This window comes from Amblyomma mixtum, chromosome 3, assembly GCF_055824585.1.
Source record: "Amblyomma mixtum isolate Tamu chromosome 3, ASM5582458v1, whole genome shotgun sequence".
Lineage (NCBI taxonomy): Eukaryota > Metazoa > Arthropoda > Arachnida > Ixodida > Ixodidae > Amblyomma > Amblyomma mixtum.
In genome coordinates this window covers 201,271,144-201,293,637 of record NC_143014.1, presented here as the reverse complement: position 1 = coordinate 201,293,637, position 22,494 = coordinate 201,271,144, and the positions used below count along the sequence as shown (strand labels likewise).

Genomic DNA, 22,494 nt, shown 5'->3' with positions numbered 1-22,494 from the left:
GCAGCATTGCGCGAGAGGGAAAAGTGATAGGGAACGAGAGAAAGGAGGGCGACGCGTAGAGACCAAGGGGGAAGAGGTGGCCGGTCGTGTAAAGTCGCGTGCGTGCGCACCGGGCCGCGTGTTTCCGTTTGCTAGCCGCTACAGACAAACGCAATGTTGCCCACACCAACGCGCGCGCGGAGGACCTGTTGCCATGACAACTATGAACACGCCAATGTTGCCTACGCCAACGCGCGCGCGGAGCAGCTGTTGCTACGACAACTCAGGCAAGAAAATGCGACGCTGGTAATTGCAAATGGCGGCGCCCTGCCGCCTTCCGGTTTTCGTGCCTTTAGGATAACAAGTTGTCCAGCTTTTCGACAACGCAGGTAAATTTATTTAACGCCGGTGAGGCGGTGATTATCAGGAGCGACGATGTGTGCCGTTTGGGCAAGCTTAGGGCGTATCGATGCCCACCAGTTCGGAAGCAACGATGTCTGCCGCTTGCGATGACCATCACAGTGCCGTTTGGACAAGCTTAATTCAAGGTGAGTAATTTATTCGCTTTCATGCTTTTCGATGGCAGCTTGTCGTGCTTTTCGATAACGCAGGTAATCTATTTTATGCCGGTGAGTAATTTTACACGCCATTTGAGAAGCAACGATGTCTGCCGCTTGGGATGTTTAATGCAGGAAAATAAAACCATATTCATTTTATATTTCTCTCTTCAAGTGTAACAGTTTACTCTCACATCTATTTTTCCACTTGCTCAACATTGTACAGCAGTTGTTATAGTTGAGGAACTCGGACTTGAATAAGTAGCATTTTTCACCACGGTGACTGCATGAAATACATGACTAACTTTACGAACTTTACGCATGATTTTACAAATGTGTGAAATTATGACTTTGTGAGCCGCATATAGAGATATGTTTTTTTTTAGTGCTTCTTTTGTTGTGCATCTTGTCACCTCTGTCACAAAATCGTCCTTTATACTGTGAACAAATATATGGCCGAAATGAACTAAACATTTTGTTTTAAAAGGAGAGATTTGGTATAAAAAAAAATTGTGTAATTAGTTTGCGGTGCCCCACATTTAATCTCCTTCAAGGTAACGCCCATTTGATCCAATGCTCTGCTGTGAAATTTGTTTTTCACTTTTTTGAACCAGTCCAGAAATTCTTGCGAGAAGTGGGGTCTTTCAGTGGCTGCACCTTTTTTTCTCTCTACCTCTTTCACGACCACAGAATAGTTTACCCTGTGGACTTTCTTCTTTCAGGGAACAGAAAGAAGTTGTGAAGAACAAGGTGATGTGAATGGTAGAGGTAAATATTCTAGGTAATGCTGTTTTTGGTTCACACACAGGCAGCTTTGTGTGCTGGTGTGTTGTCGGGGTGAAGCCACTATTGTCCACTTCCCACAACTTGGGCTATTTTCATCTTGTTCAGTCATGCAAATGTTTTAGAATCTTCTGGTATTTTCGAGTTTTTTTTTTTTTGATATGCTGAAGTTTGTCCGGCAAACGCTAATTATGGCTGAGGAATTTGAATTTAAAAATTTCCCCGCCCCATGAGTCACACCATAGCCTCCTTTATACTCTATGGTCACACTCATGATATCCGAACTGAGGAGGTCGGGTTACCGCTGTTTTGAAGTGAATGGCAATGTTGCATAGCCTTTGCAATCCACACCCAAAAATTTGGTGCTTACGCACGCAGTTTACTTGCAAAATCAGCTGGTGATGACAACACCTGTAGTTCGACTTTTGGTGTTTTTCATCTTATTAAAGCTTAGTTTTTGGCGAGAGCAGTTCCTTTGTCATTAAAATATCATAGTCTGTCGAAAAGCAGGTCAACTTTAATTTATCCTCAGTGTCCTTTTAATTTTTGTCTGATTTATGGGGTTTAACGTCCCAAAGCGACTTAAGCTGTGAGGGATGCTGTAATAGAGGGTTCCAGATAATATTGACTACCTGGGGTTCCTTTAAGTGCACTGACATCACACAGAACATGGGTCTGTAGCATTTCACCACCATCGAAATGCGACTGCCACTGCCAAGATCCAACTGGCGTCTTTCGGGTCAGAAGCCGAGCACCATAACCAATGAGCCATAGCGGCGGCTTCCCTTTTAAGATCAGTTGGTTGTCCAGTGATAACTGAAGCTTAAGTTGTGTGTAGTTATGCAGCTTTCTTTAAAATTACTTTAAAAAGTGCACTTTCTCTTTAAATAATTTACTGTTAACATGAAGTTCACGATTGCTATGCATTGAGAGAGCAATAAAACCTGCTCATAACTGCACGTTGTACAAAGATTGCTTTTAGATATCCAGTCTAAAGCTGTGTAAGTGAGGTTGTGTAATGATTAATAATAAGCTTGTCCATCTAAAAACAGAGCTTTCGTGTGTGCAATTTCATATTCCAGACAGCTGTGGTGTACAAAGTTGCTGAATGGCAAACACTGAAGTATACACCTCATTAGTGTTGCACCCAGCTGCAGTGTATGTTGACTCGGGATAGATTGCTCGAAATGTAGATGCATGAAACTATATCTCAAGGGAATTTAGTGAGGAAATCACTTCCAGTCCTCAACAATTAAAAGGGTCATACACATAGTGTAACACTGGACAAACTTGCAAAGGCTCTTAGTCCCATTTTGAGCTCTGCTAATTTTGCTAGCAATTCTACATACACGAAATTATATGCATTTAAAAAAAAAGAAGAGGCCAGGCGCGGTGTCAATGAGTTCATTAATTGCTTCATTCTCACTGAAGTGGCCGCTTGTGCTACCAGCTTAGCTTTCTCCCACTGTTACGAATTGCAAACATGCTCCTGACAGAAGATGGCACATTTTGTAGGTGCCAATCCGAGTTGTGTCATATATTGCACAGGTAGTGTACCTTATTACATAGATAAGCTTCATGCAGTTACTATCATCTGAACTGCATGAAAAGGTTGATGAATTATGAACAAGGTCCTAACATGGTTAAACAAGGATAAAGGGAGGTCGCAGTGAATGTCATACTGTCACTCACTTTTGGAAATGACACCTAGTTTTAGTTGCATGTTGTTTTCTCTGTAGTGAAGCACACAATATTAGAATACATGGATCACCACATGGTATTTAGCTACAACTGCTAAATAATTTGAAATTCAATTTATTTTCTTGCGCTGTTTTTGAACAGTTTACACAGCCAGACGATCACTATGACATCAAAGGTCAATATAGGTCACTGCTTCTTCATTTGTAGTCACTATCGCTCTTGAGACAGGCTGGTTTTAGCATTGCACTTAATGGAAACAAAGAAGGAGCAATTATATTGCAGTTTTTTTTTATGCGCATGTGGCATACGCAGACCTTTGATGTCACAACCATCCCATCTCCCAGCCACTGGAACCGAAAGAGCACCAAGATGAAATTCGATTGTAAATTATTTAGCAGTCCTGGCATACACGGGGTGATCCATATATACTAATATCTTAAGGCATCGTTTCAAACAAGAAAACATGCAAGAAAATATTTAGTGGCTATATATTCCTTTTAAAAAAAACTGCGTGAAAAAGCAAGGAGGAAGGAAGGAGGAGAAATGAGAACTACACACACACACACACACCATTTGAAGAGCAAGGAAGAGAGGAAGCAAGTGTGTTCTGTGCATTACCTGCATTACGTTTCCCACAACGTCAAGAAAGTTGCAGGCAGGTAACGAGTAAGCCTGTTTTTGATGCCATTTATGCAACGAGGTCCAATTTTTGTGAACTTTGGCAATACATGAATGTTCTGTCTTGTCAAGCTTACAGTGGTGTTTCTACGTCGTTTTTGAACCATAACTGCTTCATGGTGCTTTTCCAAATACACATACTGACTATAAATATGAGAAAAAAGTGGAGATGGTACAAAGACAACAGCGGCATTCTTGAAAGAACAAAAATGAACAAAGATACTGTACCATTTTCACTGTGGTCTCAGGCCCACCTATCGACTTTTCGAGCTACAACAGCATCTTTGGAGTGAAGATTCATCTAGGACCACTGTTTATTTCCACAAATGAGACCACTGCCACTGGGAACAGTGAATTGCAAAAGTCACAAAGGAATGATTTCAAAGCATATTAGGAAAAATAAATCTGTTACAAGAAAAAACGCACTGACATCAGTGGCAAATACGTTGAAAATGTTTGCATGAATACACTCTTTTGGTACAACCCTTGTCTTTCGTTCCATCAGCTAAAGGCCAAAAATTTTAGACCTCTTCTCGTAAGCTTGCTGAGGTGTACCCAAGGTTGACCAAAAGATTAATAGCTGAAAGAGTTAAAAAAAAAGACATCAGCAAACACAATATGCCTCATGACCATCAACGAGGACCTGTATTCCAACTTGCGGCTCATTCAAAAACATCCCATTCAGTAATACATGCTGGGGGGGGCTAGTTGGTGCATGGTTTTGAAAACAGACGTGCAAAACAGACAATGCAGGAGGAAGACAGACGAAACAAGTGCAACTGTTTATTCACCTAGGGAGCGAGTGAATATATAGGCAAAACCAGAGAGGGACCCACACATGCGCACAAGTAGAAACAAAAAGATAACAAAAGGCTCAAGGAAAAAAATGTGTCTCGGCACATATCTAAAAAGACACCTTCTTTTTTGTAAATTGTAAGACAGGGCGTGCTTACATGGGCTGTGGTGTCTTTGCCCCTGCGTAGAATTTTTGTTTCCTTCAGCTTCGCCTGAAATTTTTTCTCTTTTTCCCCGCAGGCTTTACAATTACGTGGTAAAAGAGTACCCGAGCCTTTCTTTAACGCGCGATTATGGTCAGCAAGGCAATCATTAATTAATACATCAGCCCGTTTGGCCAATGTAAGATTTCCCACACGTTGGCGGGATCTGATAAACTATGCCCACTGCACATTTTACAAGCGGCATCACATGCTTTTTCTGGCATTCTGCTTTTTTCAGTTTGTTGGGATCCATTTTGCCACACAAGGAGAACAGCTTCTTGCGGGTGGAAAAAACTACAGGAACATTAAACTTTCTCTCAACATGTTTCAGATTGTGTGCCATCTTATGAACATAAGCAATTATCACAAGTTTCTGTTTGGTAACATCGTTTTTTGCACTGTTATTGCACTTACTTTTTCACCTTTTTCAGTAATGCTTCGGCAACTGAGCTTATCAGCAAAGTAGGATAGCCAGCTTGCTGAAGCCTGCTCTTGCCTTTTATTCACTCGCTTAAGTGGATAAACAGTTGCAAAGTTGCGCGTGTTTCGCCTGTCTTTCTCCTGTGTTGTCTGTTTTGCGCATCATCTTTTTTCAAAATTCCATTCGGTGACAACTGATTGGCCCAAATGGCGGAAGTGAATGCACATCTGCTTCTGGCATTTTGGCCAATCAGGTATCGCTGAAAGGGATGTTTTCAAAGGGGACACACATTGGAATGCAGGCTGAGATTCGCCTACCATGTGGGAGTATGCCCATTTGGCAATGCACTGTAGTAAGTGCAAGAAGCATGGCTGCTGCCCTGTCCTTGAAAACACAGTGTTCTTTGCAAAGGCAAGAGGTAACACTGAAAGGAAGGTAACTGAGGCTTTCATATCGCCAAGAATGCCGACAAAAGTATATGAGCACGCCGTCTATCTTCTGCATGATTATCATCATCAGCCTGACTGTGTGTAATGCAAGGCAAAGGCCTCTCCCATGTCTCTCCAATTAAGTGTCCCTTGTCAGCTGCAGCTTCTTTATCCCCGTAAACTTCTTAATCTCATTTGCCCACCTAACTTTCCGCCGCCTCCTGCTATGCTTGCCTTCTCTTGGGATCCACTCCGTTACCATTAAGGACCAGCGGTTATGTCGCCTTCACATTACATGCCCTGCCCAAGCCCATTCCTTCTTCTTCATTTCGACTAAGATGTCATTAACTCACATTTGTTCCCTCACCCACTCTGCCCACCTCCATTACACCTATCATTTTCCTTTCCATAGCTCGCTGCGTTGTCCTTAACTTAAGCTGAACCCTTTTTGTGAGCCTCCACGTTTCTGCCCCATAGGTGAGTAACGGCAAGATACAGCTGTTGTATACTTTTCTCTTGAGGGATATTGGTAAACTGCCATTCATTATCTGAGAGAACCTGTCATATGTGCTCCACCCCAATCTTTTCCTTCTAGTTATTTCCCTGCCATAATACAGATCAGTGGTCACTACAGCCCTAAGTAGACATATTGCCCTACCAATTCTAGCATCTGCTACCAACTGCGAACTGCTGTTCCCTTGCGAGACAGTTCAACATTACTTTGGTTTTCTGCGTGTTATATTTTAGGTAAGTCATTGATGATGTACAATTCATCTCTTGAGTGACTTAGCAAGGCAATATCATCAGTGAATCGCAGATCATTAAGTCATTCTCCATTGACTCTTATCCCCAACTGTTCCCAATCCAGTCCTCTGAATGCCTCCTTTAAAGAGGCGACGCCAGCCTGAGCACTTCGAATGCCACCTCGACGTCGGCTACCTAGATGCCCCTGACTGGACCCATGCAACGCTTCATCAGCACCAAACCATGAGCACGAACGCCGAACGCTAGTTGCTGACTGGGTGTTCCCGGGTCGTGTGTATTGGTAGTCTTTGTGTTTTGTATTAGTTTTGTGTGCTAGTGTTTGTGTCATGTAGGGTGTATTAAATGTGCGTCTGTGGGGGTACACCTTTCGCCTAGTCCATTCTTTCGGCCCGAGTGTTCTCGGGGGATCCGTGACATTGTAGCGATGTTGAAGCAAATCCTGGCCCGACTGAAAAACAAATGCTATTGGAATTGCTAGAAGGCCAGAGCAAGATTAATTTGACAATGTAGGGCTTGCAGGCATCTGAAAACATAATTGAGAACAAACTTTCCAATTTAACTGAGCATTCGTAATTGATGGTATTGAGAAACTGCTGTAGAGCCTAAATGTCTTAGCCACGAAGGTAAAAGACATAGAATCGGCAATATTGGAACTTCGGGAGCGGCTCAGTACAGTTAGGAACCTCTGTTTAAGAAACAGGCAGCAGAAATAACCTGGTCATTTACAGTATAAAAAAGCTAAGCGAGGAGACTAGTGACGACCTGGAAAAGGAAGTAATTGATGGTGTTTTTATGGAAAGGCTAGGGTTAACAGTGAGTGGTGTCAAAAGATGCCTCAGGATGAGTTAAAAGGAAACAAACAAGACACAATCACTCATTTTGAAACTCTTCGACTTGCGTGAAAAAATGTCAATATTACGATCATGCCATTAACTCAAACGCGGCCAAATCCTGTTCTGGTGAGGGAGTGCGTTGTCGGTTCTGGTCACCGGTTACGCAATTCTCCACCGGGTTAAAACAAAAAAACATGTTGATCGAATTTCACAACCAGGCCTGGTTGTGCAATTCGATCGACATGGTTTTTTGTTTTAACCCGGTGGAGAATTGCGTAACACCGAAATTCGAACCCGGTCATCTTGCACGTGAGGCAGATGCTCTACTGCTATGCTATCACTGCCTTCATTAATGTGCCTTCATTCACTGTATCTTTAAAATGCACGGTATAGTAAATATATGTTTTTGATACGGATACTCTGATTCTTTCATTCTTGGCAAGCGATACCTAATACCGATACATAAAATAGTATAGAAGATATATGTATCTTCAATACTGCCCAAGCCTGTAGCTAGATGAAATGACGGTGATGCTATGCCATGAAACTATGGGTGAGCAAACGTTTAAAAAATTGTTATAGCGAATCATCATGTTATTCAATACTCTGAACGCCTTCAATAGCACACTTTCAAAATTATATGAAATGGTTCGAATATGCTCTTTTGTTCTCAAATAGTTTCTGTATAATGGGCATGAAGCTTGAATCAGGCACACCATAGTTTTCATAGTTTTCTTTGATGACCGTTTTAAAAACAGCGTTCTCTACAACACCACACAGCATTTTGCTGGTACTGGTCTGCATGAGATAGAGGCTTCAGTTTCGTGACGGCATCCATTTGTGTGGTGGGATTCACAATGCTCACTCATGGCCCCCAAGATTGGGCGACGCAACAGTGTTCTGGCAGGTTTACCAAATGGCCCTGATCTCTGAGGCCATACTTATAGGTATTTCTTGCCTCTCATGTGTTTATCGACGCAGGGCGTTGGTGTATTTGCTGTTGCAATCAATAGTAAGTAGTTTTATTAAACATGGTAAATGGAAGGAAAAAGATTTTTGCTCGCCCTGGCATCTGCCATTGCTGCTGGAAGCATCTGAGCTGGGGCAGCTGAAATAAAGGATAGCAGGCAGTGTGTAGAAAGGAATTGAAAGAGGTGAGGGGAAAGTAGAAAGGACAGGGGAGAGGTACACTGGCAACTAATCCATTTACATATTAACATAATAACATATATACAAGTCACACGCGCATGAAGGTCTTGCAGAGCATAGTGCAATCAATAGCAAATGTAATTTTTTCTATACATTGGACATGATGATAGATATTCTTAGTGCTGCATAGTCCCTAGCTGAGGTCACCACTGCTGTTTTTTGACAGCTGTAGCTAAAAATTGATAAATTATAGCATAGCAGCGTGCTACAATGCCACCACTTTCGCTTCACTGTTTTACATCATACTTGTTTCATACAAATATTCGTTCAAGTGGTGAAACAGTGAATATTTGTAAAGTTATCCTATTCATATTCTATCCACTTTCCAGCTTTACTTCCGTATTTGATTCGGTTTTGAAAAATTGCTAACGCACACCCTTGCATAGAAAGCAGCTAGCAGTATTTTTTGTTTGGCAGTCTTTCAGCAACTCACTTATTGAATTGTTCCTGATGCTCCGATTATGAGCTGAAAAGAGCTTTTGTTGAGTGCACCGAAATTGTCACTAGTGGCAGTCTGCGGAGGTCAAGGGACTATGCCTGTCATTACACATTTTTAATTTCTCGGATATTACAGTTACAAGTGAAAGTTCGGCAAGTTGGTGCATTTTTGTTTTTGAGCATACTCAGCTGACTTACCGCAGAAGACAAAAGAATAAGCAGTCAATGGTACACATGCTGAACTTGCTATGAGTTTGTTCTTTGCCTCTGTTTGGTTTATTGCGGTTTAACGCCCCAAAGCAACTCAGGCTATGAGGGACGCCGTTCTTTGCCCCTGTATCAGCCTCTATTCAGTCTTCCGAAACTGAATGATATTTGAAAATTCTGCACTACAGAGTACTGTCTGCACCTCTTCCAGCGTATGTAATAGGTGTACAAGAGCCCAATTTGCAAACTTGTTTGGGAAATCCAGCATTAGGGGCGTGCGAACAGCGTTATTTTGAAATTGAATCTAATACAAGCAGGCCAGCTTTGCGAATAAAACATGAATAATGTAGTTAAAAACCAAATCGAACAGGAATCAAACAGTGAAAGGACCGAATGAAATATGAATTGAATATATGTGCGATTATTTGCAGCTTTGAAGTTGCTTGTGCAGACTTATACGAATATTAGTGCAAAACAAATGTTTAAGTGAAACAAGGAATCACCAACGGCTACGCTATAAGTCATGAAATTGCAGCTGTAGCAATCGAAAGACGCAGCACCGACGTCCTCCAGGGGACATGCAACACGAAGTCTGTATGTTACCACTATGATCTTTAGGAAATTTGCATAGGGCATTTACCTTTTGCTACCGATGATGACAGCATACAAACTAATGCAATATCTCGGTTGATGAGAGGAACGACAGTTTAGGCCACGACCTCAGAGACTGGGCAAAACGGCAGTGTTTGCTAAACCAGGTTCAACCCTGCAGCATCGCACAATCTTGAAGGCGATATATGAGCATTATGAATGCCGTCTCACGAATTAACTGTGCCGTGGTGCTGGACCCTCCTTTCTGCACAGACGGATAGCTACAACAAGTTGTGCAATGCCAGAGCAGGTTCTGCTTGACGTGCTCTATTCGAACTTGCTTATGATTAGCAAACTTGAGGACAGATTCAGTTCATTCCAAATAATTTTAAACATACGCTGTTTCATTCATTCACCAAATAAAATACCAGGATATTGGATTCGGTATTTAAAAATTTTCAGTATTCACAGAAGAGACCTACATGATGTTATAATGCTTTTTTTTTTTTGTTGTTGTACTATGCAATCTCCCCTTCATATTTTGTGTATATACAGCGCATCCTGTTTAATTCAATACAAATGGTCTATTAAACATTGCATGTATTCGCTATACACCACAGCTTTGGAAGTTGAATAATCTGACAGGCTGATGCCTCAGTCAAGTCAAATGTAAATAATAAATGCTTATCCATCTAACCCGTTCAGACTGGCTTTTTAAATCCTGCGTTTAGGTCAGATCTATAGGGAATAACATGGCACACCCTGTATACCATGAGTATTCTGCCCAAACATATTCTTTAAAGATAACTGAAACAGTGCAGTGGCTTCTCACAGTATGTCCAAATGCTAATGGCAGCTACTAGAGTTTAGCGAGGCTGGAAATAAAAGCAGTGTTTTATCGTACCATAACAGATGCTGGCGCCACATTCTGCAACTCCTTTTTAAAAATTTATTTCTCACCAACAAAAAATACTTTTCTAGTTTTTTTTATATGTGAAACTAATTGAATGGGCTGACCATTTGGATTTTTTTTTGTGTCTAGCACAGTTGCCCACTTAGAGCTTTCTGGTCCACAATGTGGCCGTTTTCGGAGAAATCGATATACTTGTAATTAAATTACAGAACAACGCAAGGTTCAACTTTAATGCAAACAGTGCTATTTCAAGGTTTCAGGCAAAACTGCAAAAAAGTTTGCTTAAATTTAGACTCCAAGTTTAGTTCAAAAAATGCGGAAATCTTCACTTCCATTTTAAACCATGTTAAGCACTTCCATTTGAAACCAAAATGGCATCATCCACGGTTTATTTTTTGAGGCATGACAGGGCATCTCAATACCAGACTACATGCGGAGAGAAACTTTGCCGGCAGAACGGCTCCTGAACCATAATTTTCACAAAATGCCCACATGAAGGGGATTTCTTACACTTTGGAGCATGATATTTGGAGAAAATTTTTTTTTCTTCGAAAGGTCTCTACACTTCTGTTGGGACTGGTCTTAACTGGCATGAATTTCCTCAGCCAAATCTACAATGTCAAAAATTTGGCGCATCTCCTTTCGCGTGGAATGACCCTCCAGTCCCGAAATTTTATTTTTGAAATAAACTGGGAAGTACTGTAAAAAAATTGTTTCGTGAACCTCGGCGGCTGTGAATTGTGACGAAACATTCAAGAAACGGGCAATTTTCTCTGTTAAGGTTTTCTGCCTAGATACTGCCTCCTGGAGCATACTTCTTCACAACAGTTTTATCTTTTTTGAGCACTTGTTTTGTTGCACTCCTAGGACCACAGCGGCAGGTCTAGGCAACCTTTGTTTTTCACATTTAAAAATTTTAAACTTCGTGTATGAAATTGTCTTCTAACTTGAATATGTCAACAAACACTGAATCTCAAAAATTCAAAACAAAAATTTGACCTTTGCAAAACAAAAAAAAATTACATGACTTCACCCTGCAAGAGCAATGAATGCTGAACTAGCCTTCTGCCACATTTTCTTAGCTTTGCAGCCTTTTCATAAGATTTAGGAAAAATATATATCAGAAAATAATTTTCTGCACATAAAACAGTGACATTTGATGAGTAAAATTATTTTTAAATTGCTAAAAAAAAATTCATGTAGATACAGCTAGAAGGGTCAGGGTTCGGGCTAGTGGGTAGTCAACATGAGGATCCATAGCGCACAAAATTGAAGCGACACAACACAAGCTCTAGTCTCATTCGAAGTGTTGTGTCCCTTCAATTTTGTGCGCTATGGATCCTCATACTGCTAGAAATAAAGTAAATTTTGCTGAAAGCTGTGTCCCTTCAAATGGAGATGTGGTACAGACTGCTGGGCACATTACGTTGACTTGAAATCCTATCATTTACATCAAGTGCCGTACTGCTTGCTACTTTGCCTTTCTGACTGGTTCTCACATTTCCTTGTCAAGTGCGAGTGAACTTTTAAAATGAGCAAGGTGCCACCTCTTTTTGACACTAGAGCGGTACATGACCAGAAATGTAGTTTGAAGCAGCGGTCATATTCGTTGCAGTCACTAAACGGCGACACACTGGTTGGAAATATGCAGAAATCAAGCTTCTCGACACTTCAGCAGCCGACTGTGATGCAGGAACACCTTTACTGTGAGGCTGTTTATTGGCATGGGTGCACTCCAGAAATGCCACCTTCTAGCCCTCTTAAATAGCCACTGTCTGCAAGTTACTGCATCTGTTCTACCATGGCCAAAATAAAGGTGACCCCCTGCCATCATTGGTATCCTGAGAGTCCTCCTATACATTGCTCCCACTATAGTGGCAGTGTTTATCGTGCTGTTCATCCTTTGATACAGGCACAGCAGTAGAAGATGCATGCAAAGTTAGTGGGCTTCCTCATAACAGGAGCATTGAAAGGACTCTGAAAATGAGCACCGACACTTGTTTGGCTGGCTGCTGTTTACTTCAGAAAGTTTTGCATAATACCTTTTCTGTGAGCTCAACTAACTGCTCTACCATTTTTGCATTTGCTTTGTCATAGCAGGGACGAGGGATGTTTCTTAGGAAGGCCATACATATCATGCAAAACCAGGTGGTGTTTTTTGGATACTGTATGGTTATACAGGCGTGCCTCGTTAATTATGGTACATTGGTCCTCCATCAAAACTGTCCATAACAAATTGGGAAGAAAAATAAAACAAACACACATTTATTCAGATATATACACTAAGGTTACAGTATGCTTTTCTGCATAACAGCAAGCAGTGAATTCCAAATTATAATCTTGGAAAATTGAACATTTTCCTGGTCACAAAAATTGCACTGCAGTGCGAAATGCCTCCCAGGCCTTGAGAGACATGTCAGGATTAGCACTGGGTGTCCGATTCTGCGTTTGCTGTTGTATTCACAATGGCCCTGTAGATGACTTGTTGTTCACCACTTCCTGGGTCTACTGCATCAGCTGCAGGCATTCCTGAAGACTTGCAAGGAGGATGTCATTGATGCGCACATTCATTTGCCTGTGACCTTCCTGCGAGGAATGCGGTTTCTTGGCTGATCTGTGACAACGATGGTGAGCCAATGTATAGGTGGGCTTTGTTGACTTTGCGGAATCCTTCTAGGTTTGTGTGTGCATTTGCACCTTTTGTACTGGAGTCATAGATTCCCTGGTACATCTATTTGTTTGCATATGGTTCTCTGTTCATGACAGCACCATCTGCATGTTCCCTGACCAAATCCCCATTCTGATGTTGCTCCACAATGACAGACACTGCACTCCTGAGTTGAGCCGTTCCCCAGTCCAGCAGTATCGATGCTAGAGTGTGTGTCAAAGCTGAGGTCAAGCGTGGGACCTGCCTAACTCCCAAAGTTTAATTTCAGTTTCATCCCTCATTGGTTGGACTAAAATTGTTCCTGCTGCTTATACCTATAAATTTAGAGCTTCGAACTGCTGTTAAGCTGAGTTCTTCTGCGCTTAACCGCAGTCATATCTCAATACCAAACATTGCTTAATTTGCAATGCAGGTTGGCGCAACAAAGGTTGAGGAAGCTTCCATTCTTTTCTTACAATGTTTAAACGTTTATGGAGATGGCCATTTGAACATTTATCTTCACATCTTGCAGCCTCAGGTGAAACTGTGGCATGAGGAGATGAAAGAAAAAATATACCCCAGTGTGCCCTTCTAAACACCTGCCCAATGACAGCAGAATCTAATATACAATGAATATTGTGCAGTGAAGATTTTTTCCCTTCCATGTATCTTTGAACATTTTTTTTTTCCAGAAGTGGTTGCCCCCGTCATCCAACAAAGTACTGCAGCTTGTGCTATGCACGAAAAAACCACTGACATTATTTCGCTGTCTGATTTTCTTCAAGCTATGCGACAGCTAAGGTGCCCTGGAGACTATATCAGTGAAGCCTTCAGCAACATTGGCCAAAATGTAGTTAAGGTCCTGTGCTTCTGCTAAGTGTGCATTGTTTGAGGACCTGACGCCAACATGGTGTGAACATGACATTCAAGAGCTGTCTTCACGATAGCTGTCTTGACAAGTTTACGGTGGAATGAATTGTACAGAAGCAGTCCTTTATTAAGGCACTGTCTCCTCATTGCTCATCAGAGCAACCAAACTGCCATATATATAGCCAAGAGAAAATTGGACAGTGATGCAATGTCAAAGTGGTTGTTTTCTGTGCCAGACGAGCTGCAATCGTTATGCCAGATGACTAGGCCAGCCATTTCATGCATGAAAAGAATGTGAAAAAACAAACAAACATAATATCAGATTTGTTCAGTGCGCAGGATTCACTGTACATTGGATCCCGCTGTCTTAGGTACGGTTTCTTCAACGGCAGACTGGGGTACATTAAAATGACTGTTTTCATGAGCATTGCAAAAATATCAAAGTCACAGAATGGTGGTTTCCTCAACTTTCGTTGCAGAGTATGCAGATGCCAACATACCTTTGACATATTGTCACGGGAAGAAGCATTTCTGATAAACCGAGAAATTGTATGAGCAGAAATAATCCCTCGTCTGAAAAGAAAAAAATGCACGTCTACTCCATCCGACATTTTACTGCAAAAACCTGCAGTCATGATGATGCTTATGCATTCACAGTGCCAGCACTCTTTACTGCACAAGTCTGTGCAAGAGTGCGATTAGTAAATGGCAAGCAGCAGCAGCAGTGTGTCATCCTTTCCTCTGTCTTCATTGTCTGTGTACTTAACCAAAAATAAAAATTACTAGTACTGATGCTGCGAGACCAGACCCCTTCTCAACGAACAAGACATTTCCTACAATGTACTTCGCACCAAGGCACTGCGAGTTCTCTGTTCGAAACATAAGTTAAGGAACTGGACAACTCTTCTGCACAGTGCGGATGTTAAACGAGTGATGTATTCCTTCCAGTCCTCATAAACTGGCAGTCAAACCACACTCTCAGTCACATGCAGCGCCACACTGATTTAGATGTTAGCACACACACGAAAACAGCGCGAACTTCACGAAGGACGCAGAAAGGGGAGACGAGACACATGTTAGTTTCCTGTACACTAACATAAGAAGCGTTCCATCTGAAAATAAGGCTCTTTCTTCACTAATTGATTCATGCAGTTTGTCTATCATCGCACTTACCGAGACCTGGTTAAATGACATGGTTCCTGACAATTGCATTTTCCTCTGCGACTCCGAATTTAACATACTTCATAGTGACCGCGTAAGCCGTAGGGGTGTACTTCTTGCCATTACAAAAAGAAGTCACTGCTGTGCTTATTGAGGTCATGTCATGCCTCGAGCCAGTGTGGGTTCGTGTGAAATGTGACTCTACGGATGTCATTATTGGTGTTTACTACCCTTCTGACATGAACATTTAATCTTATGTGAATTCTGTAAAATGTTAAGGAAAGTTACTGTTCAATTTCCTAATTCAGGCTTACTATTGATAGGTGATTTTAACTTTCCAGCAATTAGTTGGTCCTCACTAACAGCTCCAGCTAATGATCCTAAGCTCAGACTTTCCTCCAGTCTTGCCTTGTTTTTTTATTGCAACAACATATTTCTGAACCCACGCGTCGTTCTACCACAGTTCTTGATCTTATCCTAACCAGTAAACCTTTGTTCCAATATTACGCTTTTAGAAGGCCTTACTAATTGTTCCATAATCACGGGAAATCTCAATTTCGAGCCCCACAAAAAAGCAACTCGCAAAAAACAAATCAAGTGCTACAACCGAGCAAACTTCGCCAAAATAAATGCTGAGTTGACAGTTTTTTCTGAGCACTTTCTTCTCAATTTTTGAACACGTTCAGTGGAGGTCAACTGGAACCTGTTCAGTAATAAACATGCTGCTCTTATTGACAGATTCATGCACTAACACTGCGCCTTGGTTTAATCGGCACCTAATTTGCCTAAACAAAAACAAAGAAAGCCTTTACAGACAGGCTGACAAAAACAGGCATTGAAATGCTACAAAGCATGTGATAAGAATTATCAGTTCATGACTAATTTGCTCACTAAAATGGTGTCATTGCATGGCGTCAATTTTGAGAAGGAAGCATTCAAGTATTTTTTATTTACTTACACATACTGCTGTCTCTTCTGTTAGAGGCATAACAGGGATGGGTTACACAGCATTTGATTACAGCAATGTCAAAGAAATGGTATGGCAGTTCTCTTTGAAACTGATTATTCGGCAATGCACACAGAGAACCATCCAAGTTATTCCATAATTTAACATTCAGTGGACCATGATATGCCAGCGTGAGCCATTTTTGCAAGCCACCCAAGAGAAACACATTAGGTAAAAAATGGTGAGGCATAGTAGTGATATCATTGTTAAACAGTGCGGAAAGAGAAGACACATGAAAGGAAGACAAGCAACACAACTGCTGAAGAAAATGGATCATTACCTACTCGCCCAAACAGAATTAGTGCTGCTATGTTCACTTTGTTTCAAGAACTGGTGAGCGGTTTCGGCAGCTTTGCCTTGTACCATGCTTTTTAGTTTTCATTTACCCACTGCAGTAAATTTTTCACATTCACACTGCTCTGATGTAATAACCACCAGCCCTTCTGACATGTATGATCTTGACAAAACCCAACGAAATTTGGGTGCGCAGAAAAACCCATATACATGCGCCATAACCCATAGCAACATTTGCAAGGCAATCATGAGAGAACATGCACGCTCCATTCACTGGCGTAATGCCAGGAAACTGGTACACAAGGCACAGCAATGAAGTTTTTCCTATACAGCCACATTCCGCAAACTTTTGAGGCTGACAAAACAGAAGATAGCAGTGCAGCACAAGGTCATGACTGTGACTCAAGATTTCTGGATGATAAAATAAAAGTAAATGATAAAAAAGTGACCATAAGGTACCTCAACCGCTGTTTTCTCATAAATTAGTACAGTACCAAAGAAGGCCGTGTAGGCAGCTGCGCAGCACGGAGAGCTCACCTGAACTGGTTCCAACGTGTCATACTTGAACACTGCAGCATGACTTTTTGTTTACGCTTAAAAATGCATTTAGTGTTACAACTGCACAATAAACTGAAGCTGGAACGTACACGACCGCAACAAAAACACGAACAGCACGAACAGCACCAATCCAGCCACAGATATAAACAACCCGCGGCACGCAGAGAATGATGCTGATGTCGATAGGCAGGCCGTCCCAGGCAGATGGCGCTGCTGCGCCACCTACGAAATGCAATTTTTTTTGCAACTGATGCGAAATGCGCTGGAAGCATGGCTCAAAATTCGTAAGAAACGACACCACAATAGCACTATAAAAATAATGAGAGCTGACAGCAAAAATAACGAAAGAATAGATTTTACACAAAACTGCCAACCATGAAATCAAAACTGAAACTCGACAAGCGACTTTGGTTTTTTTTTTTTTTTTTGCCATTGAAACGCTGTTATTCCTGAAAGCGGCACAATTATTTTTTCTGTATGAGTCGCGTCTGCGTCACGGCAGCGGCAATTCTGCCAGGCGCGAGTAATATTTCAAGCAGAACTTTAGAAGCTGTATATGTATATCGGAGGTCTAGAAATGCTGTCTCTTACTGGTTGGTGACATTTGTCATCTTGCCGCGCCTCAACAGAGCTTATCAACATTATGTTAGATTTTAATTTCTTTCAGGTGATTAACCAACCCACTCGCGGTTCAAACATTTTAGATTTAGCTTTCTGCAATGCGCCCGAAACGATTAACGAAGTGTTACTCCTTGACGGTTTTAGTGACCATAAGCTCATTCATCTACGACTTAATGTCCCATTAGCGTTTCAAGGTCTTACATCCAGGAAAATTCGCGATTACAGTAGAGCTAATTATAGAGATATGAATATTGCACTTAATGATTTTTTTATTCAAACGTTCTTGCCCTCATTTGCAGACAGGTCCGTCGATCAGAACTGGGTACTTTATAAGATCATGATGTCCAATCTAGTTTACAAATATGTTCCCTTGGTTTCAATTTCAAACAACAAATCTAATCCATGGTTCAATAGATCTCTCCGCCGTCATCGAAACAAAAAAAAGCGTTTGTACAGAAAAGCTCGGTTGGTATATCTACATCGGATGCTTGGAAAAAATACGATTGTCTGAAATCTCACTGTTCGGCCCTCCGGGCATCAAAGAAAAAATATTTTTCTCATGACCTACCCGCCCTCCTAAAATCTAATCCCAAAAAGCTCTGGCGTGTGATATCTCCCGACAGTACTAGCAACCAATTTTCATTGTACAGCGACGATCACGTGCAGCTTTCGGAGAGTGAATGTCCCCAAGCATTTAACAGATATTTTGCGTCAGTGTTCACTCGGGAAGATCATTCCAACATACCCATTGTTCCTGATCGTGATTACCAATATATGGCCCCTATTACCATTACCGCTGAAGGTATCGCTCGTCTCATTGCAAATCTTAAGGTTTCCTCATCAGCTGGTGTTGACAACATAAATTCTAAAATATTGAAAAACACTGTATCAATCTCCAGTGAAATTCTATGCCTCATCTATCAGCAATCATTATCATCTGGTTTACTTCCTACAGATTGGAAAATTGCTAAGATCATTCCAGTGTTCAAAAGTGGAAACAGAAATTCACCAGAAAACTACCACCCCATTTCGCTAACCTGCATTTGCTGTGAATTACTCAAGCATGTTGTCGCTTCCCACATTTACTGCCATCTGGAACTTAATTCTTTCTTTTTTCTTAATCAGCACGGCTTCCGGAAAGGTTTTTCTTGTGACACCCAACTGCTAGAATTTACAACTGACTTGGATTTCAACATGGATGGTAACCTTCAAAGTGACTATCTTTTTAGATTTTGCTAAAGCCTTCGACCGTATTGCACATTCCCGCTTGTTCTCAAAATTGTCTGCTCTGTGCCTAGATTCTTTAACCCTGTCATGGCTACGTAACTTTCTTTCATTTCGCCAGCAGTTCACTACAGTAAACAATTTCACCTCCCCACTAAGTGATGTAGAGTCTGGCGTACCCCAAGGCAGTGTTCTTGGCCCCTTATTGTTTCTAATATACATTAACGACTTGGCCACAGACATATATTCTTCTATACGACTCTTTGCTGACGACTGCATCATTTATCGGCCCATTAATTCTATGGATGATCACCTTGCTCTCCAAACTGACCTGAACTTAATTTCAAATTGGTGTAGTAAATGGCAAATGATGCTCAACTCATCTAAATGCAAGGTTATCTCTTTCACCCGCAAGCATACTAATTCTAATTTCTCGTACTCCATTGAAGGTACTGTAGTGTCTCGGGCATCATCTTATAAGTATTTAGGTATTCACCTCACGGATAATCTTTCATGGGCCACGCACATTCAATCCATCTGTGCCAAAGCTTCAAGATCACTTGGGTACCGGCGGCGGAACTTGCGAAACACCCCTAATAACGTGAGAAAAGTCGCTTACTTAACAATCGTGCGTCCTCAACTAGAATTTTTTTCACCTACGTGGTCTCCTTATCAAAATTACCTAATCAACATGCTTGAACCCGTACAAAATAGAGCCACTCGTTTCATCACACAAAAGTACCACCCCCGTCCAGCATCACTAAGATCAAACTTGATATCTCCCTCGAACCATTACATATTTGCCTTTCCATCGCTCTTTTATGCTTACTTCATAAATATCGTCACAGCACCAGGCCATCTCCCTTGCCCCTCGAAGAGCCTTCACGCATTTCACACCGCCTACATAATCAGTACAGCATTAAATGCATTTACGGAAGAACCCTAGCCTTCAATTCATCTGCACTTCCACGTGCCATTATTCTTTGGAATGATCTTCCCAACTGTATCGCATCTATCGGCAACCACCAATCATTTCAAGACCAGCTGCACAAACATTTTCTTTAACGACATTGTGTCTTGTTTCAGGTTGTTCTTTGTCCTTGGTTCCCTTTTCTTCTCGTTGGTATAGTATTAAGTTTTGGTTTCTTGTGCAATTTCAACCATTAGTATATTTTTTATGGCTACTGCTTTTTCTTTCGATGCGGTGATGTATGTCTTGTAGTTACGTTTTGCCCTGTATATTTATAATTGTGTTTACTTTTTGCCTTGTATCGCGCGTTGTTTTTAACTCAGTGTTCCTATTTGCTTAATCTATTGTTTTTGCCCCCCTTACTCAATGCCCTTCTGGGCCCTGTAAGGTATTTTGAATAAATAAATAAATAAATAAACAGGATTGATTTCGGTTCCTCAGCGTGCACTGCATTGGACAGTACACGGGCCTCTAGCATTAACGCCTCCATCGAAATACGACAGCTGCCGGGGTCGAACCCGCGTCTTTTGGGTCAGAAGCCGAACACAATAACCACAGCAGCGGCTGAACGGAGGTGCTAGCATTCATGGAGGTTCACGGAATATGTGGCGAAGCTATTAATTTTGCAGTCTCAATCCCTTTTCTCAAGGCGTCGTATTGCGATTCACAAGGACGGGTAAAGAATGCAGGCCAAGATAAGCTGCGTGTACAAGAATGCAGCAGTGCCGCACCGTATATTTTGCGGACGCGACGCGCCGCTGTTCACATATGTACTATCGGGGACAAAAGTTTGCTGGACGAGAGTTCTTGGAAAAACGTCCATTGTAGCTCCACCTCGCTAGTCAGTCACCTTTTGCCGCTCCTTGCGAAAAGTGACGCCCCCACTTTCTGGGTTCTCGCTGTGCACCGCAAGCGCGCAGGCTACTGCGCCATTAGCGACGTGCACAGCTCGCGTCGTTATTCAGGAGTTCCTCTACATGATTGAATTCATCATTCTGCCAAACTGTTCTCATGAAATCATCTTGGGTTTGGACTTCCTATCGCGCCAAAACGCAGTCATCGATGGTGCTCGGGCTGAACTCGAGTTCTTTTTGCTATCAGCGGTTCTTCGTTGCCCGATGCCCCTTCTGCTGCTCCTGCCAAAGCCGTCACTGCTGAAGACACTCAACTGCCTCCCTGTTCTTCTGTTCTTGTGCCCATCGCTTCTGACTTTGTTCGCGACGGCAACATACTTTTTACGCCATCGCCTCTTTCTGTGCCACAAGTACATGCCCATACCTTACGCCGTCCTCACCCTGTCAGCTGGCCTTAGCGCATTGTTCATGACCAGTCTGTTTACATATGCTTCCGTTGTGTGTCGCGGTGAGTGCCTTGGTACCGTCCAGATCATTGATTTCATTCTCTATTGCGATGAGACTGACGCTTCGCTGTCCCTCGACGTAGATGCCCTCCACACTTCGCTCAACACTTCACCTCCAGACGTTTTCCTTCCCTCCATCAACGCCTCTCTCTCTGCACCTCAACGCACTCAACTTCTCGCACTGCTTCATCACTTTCGTTCCTCCTTCAATTTACACCAACCTACTTTGACCTGCACGTTGACTGTCGCCCACCACATCGACACCAGTGACCATGCCCCTCTGCGTCAGCACCCATATTGTGTCTCCGCCAGTGAGCGCTAAGTTATTCAACAACAAGTTGACACCATGTTTCAGAGCGGCGTGATTCAGGCCTCACACAGTCCCTGGGCCTCACCCGTGGTACTCGAGAAGAAGAAAGATGGCTCTATTCGCTTCTGCATTGATTACTGCCACCTGAATCACGCAAAAGGATGTTTACCCTCTTCCCCGCATTGATGATGCTCTGGACTGCTTTCAAGGAGCGGAACTTTTCTCTTCTCTCGATATATGCTCTGGCTACTGGCAGGTCACCATGGCAGCCAACGATCGCCCTAAAACCGCATTTGTGACCCCTGATGGCCTGTATGAATTTAATGTCATGCCTTTTGGCCTCTGTAGTGCTCCAGCTATTTTTGAGCGCATGATGGACACCATTCTGTGCGGCCTGAAGTGGAAGTTGTGCCTCCGTTATCTCGACGACATCGTGATCTTTTCGCCCGACTTTGCGACTCATCAGTCCTGGCTGAAGCACGTCTTAACCTGCCTTACGGATGCTGGCCTTCAGCTGAACTTAAAGAAGTGTCGATTTGCTGCTCGTGAACTGAAAATTTTAGGCCACGCTGTGTGTCAAAAGGGGGCGTCTGCCCCGACCCCGCCAAACTTCATGCTGTGACTGCATTTCCAAAACCTACTTGCATTAAGGAACTGCACAGCTTCCTAGGCCTCTGTTCCTATTTTAGTCGCAACTTTGTGGCCATTGTTGCCCCTTTAACTCAGCTTCTCGGCAGCAACGTGGATTTTTTCGAGTTGGTCGCCTTCCTGTGACAACGCCTACAACACCTTGCGAAGTCTCCTCATGGCACCACCCATCTTGCATCACTTCGACCCGCAAAGCTCCAACCACACACGGACGCCAGTGGCATTGGCCTCAGGGCTGTGCTCACCCAACGCAAGTCTGGCTTCGAACAATGTGTCATTGCTTACGCCAGTCGCACCATCATGAAAGCCGGATCCAGCTACTCC

At 42.4% G+C, this 22,494-nt stretch overlaps 2 long non-coding RNA genes across 3 annotated transcripts; one reads left to right on the top strand and one right to left on the bottom strand.

The window, feature by feature from the left end:
* Positions 1–7: 7 nt before the first annotated feature.
* LOC149353309 (uncharacterized) lies at positions 8–7,559 on the top strand. Its single transcript, XR_016290953.1, has 2 exons — positions 8–527; positions 1,259–7,559. It is a non-coding gene; the product is annotated as an uncharacterized LOC149353309 (long non-coding RNA).
* Positions 7,560–12,750: 5,191 nt separating this feature from the next.
* LOC149353308 (uncharacterized) lies at positions 12,751–20,153 on the bottom strand. Of its 2 annotated transcripts, XR_016290955.1 has the most exons (3): positions 19,379–20,153; positions 17,017–17,259; positions 12,751–13,087 (listed from the first exon to the last, which is right to left on the bottom strand). It is a non-coding gene; the product is annotated as an uncharacterized LOC149353308 (long non-coding RNA). The 2 variants fall into 2 exon arrangements; XR_016290954.1 differs by lacking the exon at positions 19,379–20,153 and having other exon boundaries at positions 17,017–17,437.
* Between the last annotated feature and the right edge of the window lie 2,341 nt (positions 20,154–22,494).